This window comes from Rhinolophus sinicus, linkage group LG05 (genome assembly GCF_036562045.2).
Source record: "Rhinolophus sinicus isolate RSC01 linkage group LG05, ASM3656204v1, whole genome shotgun sequence".
Taxonomy (NCBI): Eukaryota; Metazoa; Chordata; class Mammalia; order Chiroptera; family Rhinolophidae; genus Rhinolophus; species Rhinolophus sinicus.
In genome coordinates this window covers 159,764,575-159,780,299 of record NC_133755.1, presented here as the reverse complement: position 1 = coordinate 159,780,299, position 15,725 = coordinate 159,764,575, and positions in this window count along the sequence as shown.

Below are 15,725 nucleotides of genomic sequence, written 5' to 3'. Positions count from 1 at the left end.
CTGTGAAATGAAAAGTTTGGTCTGGGAAGTCACAACCACGACTTGCTTACTCTCTCTGTTGCACCATGTACTCAAGACCCAAGTGTTCTGTTGAAGAAGCAAACTGCTTGGTAAACAAACTATGTGAAAATCCATCTGTTTATCTTCTTGCCACTTTAACTTCCATCTCCACACCTGAGCACACAATTCTATTATTTTCAAACTCTAATTTAAGTACAGGAGGAATCGGGTCAGTTTTATTTAGCACCGCAAGTGGCTGGCTCAGCACGCTGAAGGCCCATTACACCAAACACAAATGCTTTTTCTTGGGTAATTTCAGAAGAGTCAGCATGGTAAGATTTTTCTTCTTTATACCACATTTCTTAACCTATACATGTTAATTTTTAACTTTTCACTGATATGTAATATACATTCGCAATAGTGCACACTCCCTAAGTATTTAGCTTGATGAATTTTTACAAGATGAACATATCCATGTAGCTGGGACCCAAATGGTTGAATTTTTTTGAAACTTATTTGTCCTTTGTTTTCACAGTTATAAAGCTTACTTGGTAATTCAACTCTACCTCACAGTGAATTTAGAGGGCTAGCTAATTATAGCTTTCGCTGTAAAACACTTTGACAAATTTGAAGTAGTTAGAGAGCTGCTTAAATTGATTATAATGTCACATGGTTTCTACTTAAATTATTTCACCTGAGAGAATGTCAAACTGTCCTCATTAACAGATCACGAAAGACGTGTATTTGAAATTCCATTTAATGGAGACTTGTGAATTTTTTAAACTATTGGCAGCTTATAACCTGAAATATTCCTTTTTAAGTTCTCTGAGTCAGCCTTCAGATTCTAACCTTCTCCAGGCATGGGCCACCTTTCAGAGTTTCATCTTATTCTAGATCATGTCTAGACTGGAGGGGCATGATTTGAAACAGTTCAAGTGCAATCTCTCAGCATAGGAGGAGTGAGCAGGAAAGCTACTGGCCTCTTTTGAGGACTATGTTTCCACCTCTGCACAGAGGAGTGGGGAGGGAGCACCTTCTCTGTGACAAGGACTCTGCTGGTGAAATCTAGAGAATCCCAGAGTAAAAAGAAAGGTTGACTAGGGTTAGTTAATCCCAGAAAGTCTATAGCACACAAGCCATTGTGATTATTTCACAATGACATGAAACAAAGAATAGTAATGCTTCTTGTGGCATTCGAAAGGGGTCTCATTAGTATTATTTATATGGACTCACTTTCTGTGTCCAATCATTCCAGCATGATTGGGAATTGTTGGAATCACTGTCCTCCTTTCCAAAAGTTATTTTGATAAATCTAGTCATTTTACATAATCTCTGGGAAATTAGTTTTTCTTCTACTTGCTACCTGTCTGAAAGATCTGGCTCATAATCTAGATTTGTATGACCTGTAGACAGGTAGTTCTCATTCCTAAATTATATGCTTCCAATCTTTTACAGACTTAACCAAGGGAGTGAAATTTAGCCCAGCTTTGGTATTTACTAACTTTATTCTGCCTTGGAGCAAACATCTATAGTTTGCAAATTAAAAGTCTGTTATTTTGTTTTGTTGTGTTTTGCTTTTGTACTGGCTATGCACTATTTTAAATTATTAGGTCACTGTCTTATCTTCTCAAGGAGAATGTTGGCTCCTTGACAGCAGAACTAAGCTTATGCTTCTTTGCATGCCCAAAGTACCTTACATAACATAATATATAATAAATATTTGTTAGGTAGATGGTTGGTCAAGGAAAAAGAAAAAGCCTAATAGACCATATTTAAGTTTAGGAATATACACTTAATTTTCATCTGTCATGATAGTTGTGTAAATTCAAAAAATGTTTTTTGAAATTTAAACCATTGTTTCAGATGATAAATAAATCAACCATATAATAAGGTAGGCTGAATATCACTCAGAGAGGTCAGCACCTTTCCTTTGATAATTCTAATAACAGCTTCAGACGAATACCAATCATAATCCATTTTTTAAAATGTTAGACTTTCCCCCATCAGTAGAAAACAAAACCATCACAAATGAGCTAAATGCTTTCCTACAAAGTGTTCCAGATTATATTCTTATTTTCAGCTTTACCAATTTGTACCATGTCAGGAAAACATCACTTTACATATCTGACAATGAAAATTATTCTCTCAGCAAAGTGCAACACCCCGCTTAAGCAAATCCATGAAAATGACATTAATAGGAGGAAATTAAAAAGGTACTCAGGATGACTGTAAATGAACAATTAGGGATTTCATTGACCTTCTCAGAGAAGACAGTCTTTATAATACTTGAATAGTGGTATTATTAAGTATTTCAAGTGCAAAATGTAAATGTGGATAGATCTCTTTTGCAAATTAAGATGTCTGTTCAGCACAAGTATGAGGCACCTCATTTAAATAACTATCTAACAGGGTACATTGCGTTTCTGTGTTGTACATTAAGAATGTTCAATCAGGAGGAATTTTAGCCTCTGCTTAGGAATGTTTGTTAATTAAAAGATTTGGAGATTGAAATGGAGTACCTCCAGCTTTGGGAAAATCCTCAAAGTTAAGCCAATGAAACTTGCAGCTCTTATTGTTCATCCAGAACTAATAGCCTGCTCTGGCAAGCATTTGAATGTATTCTCAGCCATACAGAAGTAGCTCCATTGAATAGACCACTTTTAGAAAACCACATTTACTATCCTTCCATGGCTGGACTCCTCCTCCTCGTCCAGCTTTGCTAGTCTCCCCAATGATCTTTTCCCATTCCTGAACCTAAAAACAAAACAATGTTTTTTGTCCCTAACTGTCCAGCTTACATAACAATGACTTGCCTAGGTCTGAAGGTAACATAACTTGTAAGTAACAGATTAATGGCCAGAAGAGAAGAAGAATTAACTGGATGTCTGTGGTAACATTTGGTTTTAACATTTTGACAACAATGCAATAGCAGAAAATTCAGGGAGGATTTTCGATGCATTACCTTTTTTCAAGGTCTGCCATTAAAGGGCTGGTAAATCAGTATGAGTGTTTCTTTGATTTTAATGATGAATGTGATTTTGAAATTTAGTTTAGTTTAATTAAAAAATTGTTTCAATAAGCTAAAATCTATTTTCAGTGCAATAGAAGGGATTCATGCATTGAACGAGCCCTTACTAAACGCCTACTAGGTGCTAAAAATCAGTCACGAGAAACTCAAAGTTGAAACAAACCCACCCAAGCCTCGCTCCACAGCAGATCAGTCTGGTGGGGACACAAATACACAAACATAAATAAAACTACAACACAGGGCGGAAGTGCTCTAACAGGTGTTGAAGTAGATCCTTCTGAGGAAGTTGGACAGGCTCCTCAGACATAGTGACTGTCTACCTAAACGAACTGTGTTTCAAATACTTCTATAGAGCAAATCATTTATTTCTTTTATTAGTCCCATTTTTACATATTAATCTTTAAAAAATTAGCTGAGGTGTACTCATCATTCTTAAAAAAGCAAAACAAAACAAAAATTCTTATTCCTGAAGCTATCTGATGATGCCAGTTTTCGAAGAGAAAAACTGAGGCCACCCTGCGTAACAATGGGAACCTGCTGCAAAGCATACACTCATGACTCTCTGTCTTCCGGCTAACAGAACTGGAGGACTTGATAATTAAATCTGGTTCCTGTTTCAGCAATTAGTCAACTGTCTTCTAAAGGAAAAGACCTTAATTATTCTTACTGAAACATGAAACTTAAGAATCCTCCTGGACCCAGAACTTCTGTTGGATTCTTGAATAATGCCTCTAATCCTATGCAGCTTTTTCCCTTTCACTGGAGTCAGTGACTACATATTTTTCTCTTTTTCATTATGTCTTAATCAGAGATTCTCTTGGATGTGACTTAGATTGTGTTAGCACTGGACACACAACCATAGCACTGGTGCCCCTCTAACGCACACATCTTCAGGGTCACTAATTCACTCCCAATACCAGCCAACACTTCTGCTGTCCTTAAAAAAGCCTCCCTCAGCAATAAGAAAATAAACAACCCCATTAAAAATGAAACAAAGACCTTAATAGACACCTCACCAAAAACAGATAACAGATGGCAAATAAGCATATGCTCTCCATCATATATCATCAGGGAAATGCCAATGAAAACAACAATGAGATACCACTACGTACCTATTAGAATTGCCAAAATCTGGAACACTGACAAACCCAAATTTTGGTGAGGATACGAAACAACAGGAACTCTAATCATTGCTGGTTGGAATGCAAACTGGTACAGCCTCCTTGGAAGATAATTCAGCAGTTTCTTACAAAACTAAACATACTCTTCCCATATGATCCAGCATATTTACCCTTGTATTTATCCAGCATAAATACAGCTTGGTGTTTACCCAAATGAGCTGAGAACTGTCCACATGAAAACATGCTTGCAGGTATTTATAGCAGCTTTATTCATAACTGCCAAAACTTGCAAGCAACCAAGATGTCCTTCAGTTGGTGAATGGATAAACTGTGATACATCCAGACAATGGAATATTATTCAAGCATCAAAAAAAAAGAGCTATCAAGCCATGAAAAGACATGGAAACTTAAATACATACTACTATGTAAAAGAAGACAATCTGAAAAAGTTTTATACTATATGATTCTAATGATATGAAATTCTGGAAAGGCTAAACTATGGAGACAGTAAAAAGACCAGTAGTTGACAGGCATTGGTGGGGTCGAAGGATGAGGAATGAATAGGCAGAGCACCGAGGATTTTTAGGACAGTGAAAATACTCTGTAGAATCCATAATGATGGATATGTCATCTTACATTCATTCAAACACATAGAAGGTACAACACCAAGAGTGAACCCTAATGTAAACTATGGACTTTGGGGGACAGTGATGTGTCAATGCAGGTTCAGCAATTGTAAAAATGTAGCATTTTGATGGGTGATGTTGATAACGGGGTGGGGGCTTATGCCTTGTGGCTGGCAGGGTGAATATAGGAAATCTCTGTACCTTCCTCTTAATTTTGCTATGAAACTAAAACTCCTCTTAAAAAATGAAGTCTTTTTCCAAAGGGGGTGCCCCTGTTTTCTGTTCCTCCACCCTTTTCTATGGCTCCTTCTTTCCTCACTCACATAGTTCACTTTCTTGCTGTCTCTTTCGCTTAGTGTTATCCTGGACGTTGACCAGCTTCTCTAAGATAACTCAGTGCTAACTTAGTCTCTGCTAACTGTTCTGTTAAGACCCACATTTCTCCAAACTCGGCATGACTGGCATCCCAGGGTATCTTCTATTATGGGACCCCATTAGGGAGACTACTGGCCTCCAGGGGGCTCAGTCTAGTCATTTCCTATTTATTAGTTGTATTGATTACCACCCCCAGCGGGGTGAAGAAATCCTGGCTCAGATATTAACTCCACAATACAGAACAAATTTGCTCATCTGCCAAGAGCTCTTTCAAATGCTGTTGAAAAGATTAAAGAAAGGCCAGGACAACTTCAACCTTTATTTTTCTGTCTGACTTATTTTTTTCTACCTTCCCTGTCTGAACTGTTAACAATGTTCTATATTGTTTTCCAAGACAAGCATCCTAGCCAAAACAATATATATAATGAAAATTTCTTTATGAACATTCATATTGAATTGAGCCAGAGCAAGTCTCCTAAAACTTGACTGCATAGAGCCTTGGGGCATAGAGAGTGCTGGGCCCAAACTCTCCTCACTGAGTAGACTTTCTAACAGCCCGCGCCAAGCCATCCTGCCTCCCTGCTTTCACAGAGACTGCACAGTCAATCCCTCATCCAACAGATTCAATTTATAGCATTTTATCTTCCAAGAATGGCACTATAGGAAAATCAGGCTCACCTATCAGGTCATCTTAAAAGGAGCCTATAATCCAATGTAGTTGCCAATTGAATGAGAAAACTAAAGTTGTACTTTAATTTCATGACTTGGATTTCTTTTGTCAGTCAGTCAACAAATATTTATTGAGTGCTAGACCACGTTCCAGGCAGTGTTGAGCAGCGGGCAGTAGAGCAGATAAGACAGCGGAATGCCTGCCTTTGTGCAATGAACTATCTGGCCTACTGTTTCCTTTTCTGCAGTCATCTCTCCATATGGTTATGGAATTAAAGGGGATGGTATTTGCTTATAGTCATTCATCAAGTGAAAAAGGTAGTGCCATCCTATGATTACAGCCTCGCTCTGGAAGACTTAGGTAATACCAGGCAAAGTGAATTTCCCTTTATACCATTGCAATGATAATAAGCGCCTACACAAATGGCCTCTTACCAAGTCAGTAATAACATTTATAAAATATGTTGCAGATTTTGGAAGAGAGCCACTAGATGAATGGCAAAATGTAAAACGTTTCCCTATTTGCCTACCCAATTCATTTGAAAATTGAACATTAGTCCTTAAAGAAAAACAGGGAACTAGCAATTTGAATTGGGTTGCTTATTATGGGCTGCTTTAAGGGTAACTGGGCACAGAAATTATTGCTGAGAAAGAATGGTAACCCTCCAGAGAACTGGGCAATCAGTGTGAAAGCACTTCACATACAGCCAGGAATTTTGAATTTCAGTCATGATCTGTATTAACTCCTATTCATTCAAGGCAAGGGAGCAATACAGCAGAGATTTATAACTGGCGGTGTTTTATTACATCACACAATAGATTAATACCCTAGACTCATCATAATTAGATGGAAAGCCAGCTCCAAGAGCAACAGCACCTCTCATTTATTAAGAGACACTGATACAAGGAAACACTCACACACACACACAGAGGTGCACACACAGTAATATGAAGCCAAATAACCAAACACAATGCAAGAAATTTAGTTCACTGTGCAGATATCTCTAAATTTGGTACTGTGCATCAAGGTAAGAAAACATCAAGATGACTGGTTTTTTAAAATTTTTCAACAAGATGTTTTGGCATCAAATGATTAGAATCAAAGTTTCTCCCTTCCATCGCACCAAAGGAAAGGTTGATCCAAAGGCAGGAATGGATCAAATACATTCGGAATTACGTCATGAGGAGGGACACAGTGAAAGGCATGCCCTTTGCTAATAATTATTCTTTCTGTTGCATCTAGCTTATTTTACAGATTATTTTCAGAACATATAACTGAGGTGAATCTATTGGTATAATACATTCTTGCAAGCTTCTAAGATCTACCAAATTAGTTTACAATAAAAGAGGGATTGGAGAAAAATTATGGTTTCTATCCTTTTGTTTTCATGTTCTAAAATCTTTTCTTTAGTGAAACAAAAGGAACAAGTGACAAGTAGACATTACTCAGTTAGCTAGGGAATATATTGATTTTGATCTTTTGAACATAGTTGATATATTGAATTGGCTCTTGGCATAAACAACAGACTAATTTTTGAGTTCCACTTTAGAATATTGCGCTCATTGAAACTCTACCAGCTGTTGATGAGATCAGTGGAAAAACTGAATGGTGGCAGCCTACTCTCATATAAAGTGCTTTCAGCAGTATTGTAAATTAAAAGTAAAATTACGCAGCAGGTTCAGGGGAGTGTGGAGTCCTGGACATTACTGGTGACGAGCTAAGTGTCAGTCAGGATAAGGGAAAGAGTAGAGGAAGAAGACAAGGAAGAAACCCCCAGTCACTGTCCTTTGTTTTTCTAAGTCACTGTTATTTTTTTTCTGTGTGAGAAGTGAGGTGACAGTGTTTGGGTAAGAATATGTGCTATGCGACGGAACTAAGAAGAGCCTGAGTACAAAAGCTCCACACACAATGTACTTCTCCCTCACAACAGCCTGAAAGTGGGGGTAGGGCTGTTACGGTGGAAGCCCTTGCTCACAGGATTATCCAGGGCCCCCATTTCCTTCCATAGGTGCTCTGACTCTCCCAAGTTTTGTTAAGGTTCGGTCAGCGCCACATCCATCATCAAGCCGTGGAAGTAGAAAGACAAGCAGGTGTCTTTTATGTTTTTTAAATATCTGTATTGAGATATAATTTACATACCACACAATTCACCCATTTAAAGTGTACAATTCAATGGACTTTGGTACATTATCAATTTTTTTTTAATTGTGAGAAAATATATTGCTATGGACTGAATATGTCACCCTAAATTTCATATGTTGAGACCCTAATTTCTAATGTGGCAGTGTCTGGAGGTGGGGCTTTTGGGAGCTGATTGGATTTGGATGAGGTCATGGTAGTCCATAATGGGACTGGTGTTCGTATAAGGGGAAGAAGAGCCCGGAGTTCTCTCTTGGCCAAGTAAGGACACAGTGAGAAGGTGACTGTGAGACAGGAAGCGGGTCTACACCAGAAACCAGCCATGCTGGCACCCTGACCTTGGACTTCCAGCTTCCAGGACTATGAAAAACAAATGTTTGTTTAAGCCACTTCTGTAGAATTTTGTTATGGCAGCCTGAACAGACTAAGACATATATACAACATAAAACTTGCCATTTTAACCATTGTTAAGTGTACAGTTCAATGGCGTAATTACATTCACAGTGTTGTGCAACCATCACTACGATTTCCAAAACTTTCTCAACAACATGAAAGTTTCTTTTAAACAAGTGATGTGGGCGTTGTCCACATCCGTTCCACTTGCCTTCCACTGACTGCAGGGAGACTTGGGAGTGAAGTCTGAAGTACAGGGTACGCCAGTACTGAACGGAAGGAGAGAGAAGGAATGCCTGGGGGAAACTGCAATTCCTACCGAAGAGATGTACCTAAAACAAAATCTTTGTCTTAGCCCATTTGGGCTGCTGTAACAAAATACCACAGACTGCATAGCTTAAAGATAACAGAAATCTCTTTCTCACAGTTCTGGAGGCTGGACGTCCAAGATCAAGGTGCCAGCGAATCCAGTGTCTGGTGAGGATCTGCTTCCTGGTTTGTGGATGGCCGTCTTTTCTTTGTATCCTCACATAGCAGAGAGCAGAGAGGAGGCAATCTCCCCTGTTTCCTCTTATAAAGGCACTAATCCCATTTATGGGGGCTTCACTCTCACGACCTAATGGCCTCCCAAAGGCTCCATCTTTAAATATCTTCATATTGGGGGTTACTATTTCAACATATGAATTCAGGGGGATCACAAATATTCTGTCTATAACAAAATGCCCTCCCCCAGCTCCCCACCTCATCCTCCCACCTCTACACCCTACCTTGCACCTCATTGACATGTGTTTTCATTGTAGATTAATTAGTTTTTCTCCTATCTAAATAAGGTTCAGGATCTTTTCATGTGTATAAGAGCCATTTGCTATCCTTTGTTAAAAACTTTCTGTTTATATAATTTACCCATTTTTATAGGGTTTCTGGTTAATTTTTTAAACTTTGGTGAATGTGGAAAATATTGTCCAGTTTGGTCTTTCAGATAAACTTTAGAAGATAGACCTTAGAATTTGTATTGCCCTATCAAAGAAAGTTGGACTAGTCTTTATCATCAAACTAGTCCTTTTGGAAGTAATTCTTCAGGTATATGAAGTCACTAATTACATTTACTATAAAGAAATATTAAAAAATGGAAGCTAATTGTTCAGAAATTGCCATGTAATATGTACTTAATAAATGTTTGTTGAATCGATGAATAAATAATGGATAGATGGTCAGATGGATGAAAACTGGTGCTGCATTGGGGGAAAAAAGTTTTGCCTTTCAAGTGTGTTTTCTCTTGAAGCAAAATTAATTATCAAATTTAAATTATATCAGTTGGGAAGCTTTTGATTGAAAGAAAAAGAATGCCCAACTAAACATGACTTTAGACAGGAATTTATCCTCTCATATAACGAGAAGCTTGGAAGGAGGCAATTCCTGTGTTGTTAATTCAACAGCACGATAAAGGCATCAGGGAACAGGCTCTCTCCATGTGTCTTGGTTCCCTCAGTTATTGCCCTTCATCCTTAGGATTGTCCACTCAGGGTTGCAAAATGGCTACTGTGCTTTCAGACATCACATCCTGCATGCAAAGGCAGGATAAAGGGAGTTTGTCCTATAGAGTCTCTTTTTATCACAGAAAACGTGCCCAGAACTCTTTCCCTAGCACACTTACTCATTCATCTCATCTGCTGGCTGGGTCACAGGCCCAACCTTAAACCAATCATCGGCAAAGAGATATGTGTCCACCAGGATGGCTTTAAAAAAATGATGATTAATCCACTAGGGGCCTGGCCCACCTTCCCTGAGCACAATACTGCTGCTGGTATCCGAACTAATTCAGAGTTCTGTGTGTAAGAAGAATGGGGGGGGGGGGTAGGGGGACTGCTAGAGTGGTGACAAGTGGGCAGATAACCAACTTTGCTTTAGTTATAAAATTTTCCAGAATAACTTTCTCTATAGATAGATAGATAGATAGATACATACATACATACATACATACATACAGTTATAGATATAGATATATGTAGATATGTAGGTATTTATAGATAGATAGATATAGATGTGTGTGTGTGTGTGTGTGTGTGTTGTGTAGTAGGACAGAAAAGTGGTATTTTTTTAACTGTGACTCTTCCTCATTGTAGGAAGTGGTGAAGAATTATATTGGAGAATGATTGCTCTTTTGTTTTAGAGAACAGTGTTACTGCACTTCCAGTTGCTTCCTGAGCAAAATGGAACTGGGGGACGTAAGTCTACAGTAAGGGTGACTGTGGGAAAGGGGACTGTTCTGAGTAGGAGAGGGCCCTGCTGCATAGCAGCAGCCAGGTTCCAAGGAGAGAGAGAGGAACACTCAGAGACTCCAAGAGTCTGATATGGACTTTCAGCTGTTCCTTTTCTCCACTGAAATGCCCTGATAATAGGTAGCTTCAAACATTCAGTAAATCTTGTCAACTGCCTCCCAGTGTCAACTTTATATTAGTAATACCTTGCATAAAAGAGGGAGTGCATGAGCTAGTTAGGAAGAGCGGTTTCAGAATAGCAAGTAACATCACTCCAGAAAAGGCAAATCCAGAGAGGCTGAAAGTGATTAGGGATTGCCAGGCCTGGGGGGATTGGGGAGAAATGGAGAGTGCCTTCTAGTGGCTACAGGGTTTCTTTTGGGAATGATGAAAAAGTTCTAAAATTACATGATGATAATGATGGTACAATTCTATAAATATACTAAAGACTATTGTGCACTTAAAATGAGCACGTTTTGTGATATACAAGTTATATTTCAATACAGCTGTTTTTGTCTTATTTTTTTAAAGTGATCAACACAGCAGCCAGGAACAGGGAGCAATCAGCAACCCTGAGCGTGCTCAGTGCATCCACAGAAACACTAGTAAAGATCTGTACTTCTCAGGGTTATATAAGGTAAAGGAGTAAGTTATTTTATTTGAATATTAAAACAGAGATTGATCCAAAAGGCTGGATACCTTGGAGATACTTGGTTATAATAACCATTAAGCCCCTTTCTCTGCTCTGCTGTTCACGGTGCCTAAGTGCTCTCTGGGCCACTTAGTGCTCACAAACAGGAAACTATTCATACATACACACACGTATAAGTTGTTTCTAGAAATACAGTTGTATCCTCTTCCTTTTTGAGGACAGCAGAAAGGAATTATGGATAGAGCCTGGGTCCTCATTGAGCGGCCGAATTGACAAGCACTGGAGCTGCCGACCCCACAGCCATCATCTGCAGCTTTTTGATGTCAGATTGAATGCTTCTCATCAGGAGCAGAGTGGAAAAACATGGGCACTGGAGCCAGACTAGCCGGGTTCAAATCATATCCGAAAGTTACAAGTTAACAGCTATGAGAGCAGGGCAAGTAGACGCTCTATACCTTGGTTTACCCCTTCTGTGACCGGGATAATATTAATGCCAACCTATTGGAAGGTTGTGAGAATTACATATAGGAGTACATATAGAACACTTAGAACTACACCTAGGTAAAAGCAAGCACTAGAATAATAAACTCTGGGCATTATGATTTATAATTGTGTGCAATATACATTCTTCCAGTATCCAGTGAATTTGTGAGGTATGAATGTAGGAAACATTGAGATCCAAGATGGTGGAGCAGATAAACACTATTCCTGTGTCCTTCCATGAGCAAATTAAAATTACAACTGAATTATAAAACAAACAACTTTGGAAGTCTGGCTGAAAAGAAGTTTTATAACTAAAGGTATAAAGAAGAAGCTAGGGAGAACAGAGATGCAGAACTGGCTAATTTCAAATCTGTTTGTAGTTGAGAACCAGGAGGGATATCTCGGCTGTGAAGGTTCCCCTCAGAGGAGTGAGGAACCCCAGCCTCACATCGGCCTCCCCAACCCAGAGTACTGGTGTCTGGAAGAGGAACTCCCACAACATCTGGCTGTGAAAAACAGTGGAGATTCTGACTATCTGGGTAGGATGAAAGGTGGCGGGAAACCCAGACGTCCTCTTAAACAACCCTCGCGCAGACTATCTCACTCCCAGGCACTCACCTTGGGCTCCAGTGGAGGAACAGTAACTGGGGCAGTGTCGGAGACATGCAGGGAATAGACTGAGTTGTGCTGCTTCAGGTTGAGAGCTGGAGATCAGTCGGCATTTTCCTTATGAGGGGTCCTTTTCCCATGCAGCTGGCAGACGGCAACCATCTTTAATGTGTTGAGCCCTCCCCCTACACTTTCGGCCAAATCTGAATCTGATTGGTTGGTGAACTCTGCAGCTCCACCCTGCTGATTCACTGAGACCCCACCCCATCCAACTCCCCCAATGCTGGAGGCAGTTTCTCCAAGAGTAGCCAGCCCCACCTACATTGCACACTTTCTTGGAAAACTGTCAGAGTCTGACAGACCCCAAGCAGGAGGCAGCTAGCCTCAGCATGCTCTGAGAATTTTGCTGAGTAAGTAGCTTCAGGCTCAGCACTGGCACCAAACCAGAATTTACATTAACCTGGTGACCACAGCTCTTCCCATTCTAGTGATTCCCTGAGACGCTGCCTTACCCAACTTGCATACCACATGAGACTTTATCAGGGGCTGAAACTTAAGGAAGCTGGCAGGTGGCAGCAAGCCTTGGGGTGTCCTGGCATTTTGTAGAGCTACCCCAGGCCCAGTACTGGTGGCAGACGTCCTCGTTTCACAGTGTGGCTTCTCCCACACACTTCTAGTGTTAGCACAGGCAGCCAACAACCGTGGATCGTTATGCAGCGTTTACCAGGTAGTCCCCGGCCAGTCACAGGCAGTGGGTGACCTGGGCCTGCACTGGACCCCCTCCCAAGAGGCCCCAGAACCAACCTACTTGGAGGTTGACTTCAGACCACAGCAAAGCACCACCCTATTAGCCCCACAAGTGTCACACCCAATGGGCAGTCTGAACTCTGCTGGGGCAAATTCCACTCAACTTCTGTCTTTACAGAAATTGAGCAGCCTTTCAAAAGTCTTCAGCAGGACTTCCAGTTCTAGCGCCAACATGTAAAGAGAGCTTGGAAGTTGTTACGCCCATTCTTACAGCAAGAAAAAGATAATTGATCTGAAAATCAACAACTTTTCTAGGACCCATCAGAGAACGGAGGTTGCAGGGCAAACATCCCAAACCCCAAATCTGCATTTGGTGACAGGTGAATCCAGAAAGTTACAGCGGAGACCTCCTTACCTGGAACAGAAGCCACTGGAGCTATAAATTGGTAGCAACCCTTAAATGGTCACTTTCATAAATTTCTGGAGGCTGAATATGGACTGTCATGAGAATGAGAAACTCCTACGGGCCATGGTTTTGGGAAGGGGGCACCCACATTTTCAGGGGTTGACTTCCAGGAAACCTTGGTGCTCTGGCAGAGGGAGGGAAAGAGTAATCATTGTGAAATATACCCAGAGGGTTTTCCATAACAAAGACTTAGTATCCAGGGGTAAAGCCTTACCAAAGACTTATCCCACCCTGGGGAAAAGGCATTTTCCCCACTCTAGGCCCCTCTGGCCTTCCTGTCTCATCTAAGGGGAGGAAAAAAAAAAAAAGGCTAAGAAACACTTGTGAAGGTCACAGCCCAGGGATAGGGGCCTCTAAAAGACTGAGACGTTAATAATAAGATTGTAGAGCCCATCCCCTCCCCTTCTCCCCAGCACACCAAGAAAGCTCCAGTATAATGAGAGCAGATTACAGCTGAACGAGATGCAGTGTGTCAAACCCTACCTAAGCGGGAGTTCTGAGAGAGTCCCAATCTTCTTTGTTCTGTTTCTCTGAAGAACTCTACCTGATACAGTGCCTCTATAAGTTTGTTGGTGACAGAAAATAATTAATCTTTCTACAATAGATGTAAACCAACAGTTTTAACCAACAGAGATTATTTTCAGTGAAAAACAATCATTTGATCCATTTACCTGACAGTGGTATTAACAAAAATATATATGCTTCATTCAACTTTGCTGCTTTTTGTTAATTCTCAGCTCCACAGAGTTGCAACAAGATGTTGCCTTCTAGCATGCAGACGTTAAAACATCAATGCTTATTTTTAAAGAAGTCATTATAACCCTAGCCAGCAATTTCTAACTGCAGCCATCTGAGGGCTCTAACACCTTAAATGTCTTGTAGGGGTACCTATGGAAATGATTGTTGCCAGTGAAAACCAGCAAATCAGTACCCATCACAGACCACCACAACCATACTTACTTACCAGCTTGTGGAGTTAAACTGATGGAACTGAAACTTCATTTTTGTCACTGCTTTTTGTTTGGTTTTGATTTGCGGGAAGCAAAAAAAAATACGTATAGGATGTTACCATGTGAGAGGCTCAAGAACATCCCAGAAAGTATAAGAGTACCCACACTGTCAAAGTACCTCTCTTGGAGGGGATGACAAGAAGACTTCACCTGGGTGTGCTGTACTATTACTTCTCGAACTCAGCCGTGGACGGCTTCCATACGGCCAAATGAGGCAGTCTTTTATTTTACTTTATAACAGTTTCCTTGGCTGGGAATGAGAGTGTTTCTGTTGTGTTAAACTAAACCATCCTGCTAATCCAAGAAGTTCCCGATGGGGTGGCCCTTACTACCAGATACCAGACACCATACATTGAAGTCAAACACAAGCTACACAGCAACAGAAGAACATACGTGTGTCTAAAACAAATTTCAAACAACATGTCTTTTAACAGATAGACCAATACTTTATTCTGACAAATTCAAGATAGAAAAATATTATCAAGTGAATCTAGATAGCAGTTGCTCTTTTTGTAACATGGTTTGGGTTGTGCAGTGAGACTTTCAAGGGCTAGCTTAACAGGAAGGCTTCACTTCTGTTTGGGCTTCTTAATACGGAATTATATTTCAGCCATTGCATTTGCTTGAAAGAATATTGGACACAGTGAAACTGTTTTTTGAAAAGGTCATAGCATTCAGTAATAAATGTTATAAAGCAGTGAGCCAAAACAACTTTAAAAATAGTTTTATAGTAATTACTAAAAGCCAACGTTAAACTTCATGATGAAAGCTAAGAACTCATATTTTCAAAATAGCTTTAACATTTCTTACCAATATACAATAGAATAAGAGAGCACTTATATTTTTATAAAGTGAAGGAAAATCAGGGTAAACATGATATTTCAGATGACTATAAACAGTAAACAACAATTCAGTGTATTTACATATGTCTTTTCAATAATATACTCTTTGCCCAGATGGCCATAAAAAACTGCAATTCTATCATCAAAAATGTGCCCCTGGGTGTAATCTTTGAGCTTTTAAGTCCTGCCATCATTTCTACACTCCATCCTTGGAGAGGGTGGTTGAGGGACTCGGTACATGCAGATACTTGGTTACGGTTATAATGACCAAAAATCCCCTCACAAATGTGCCAGGAGTCTGCAGCA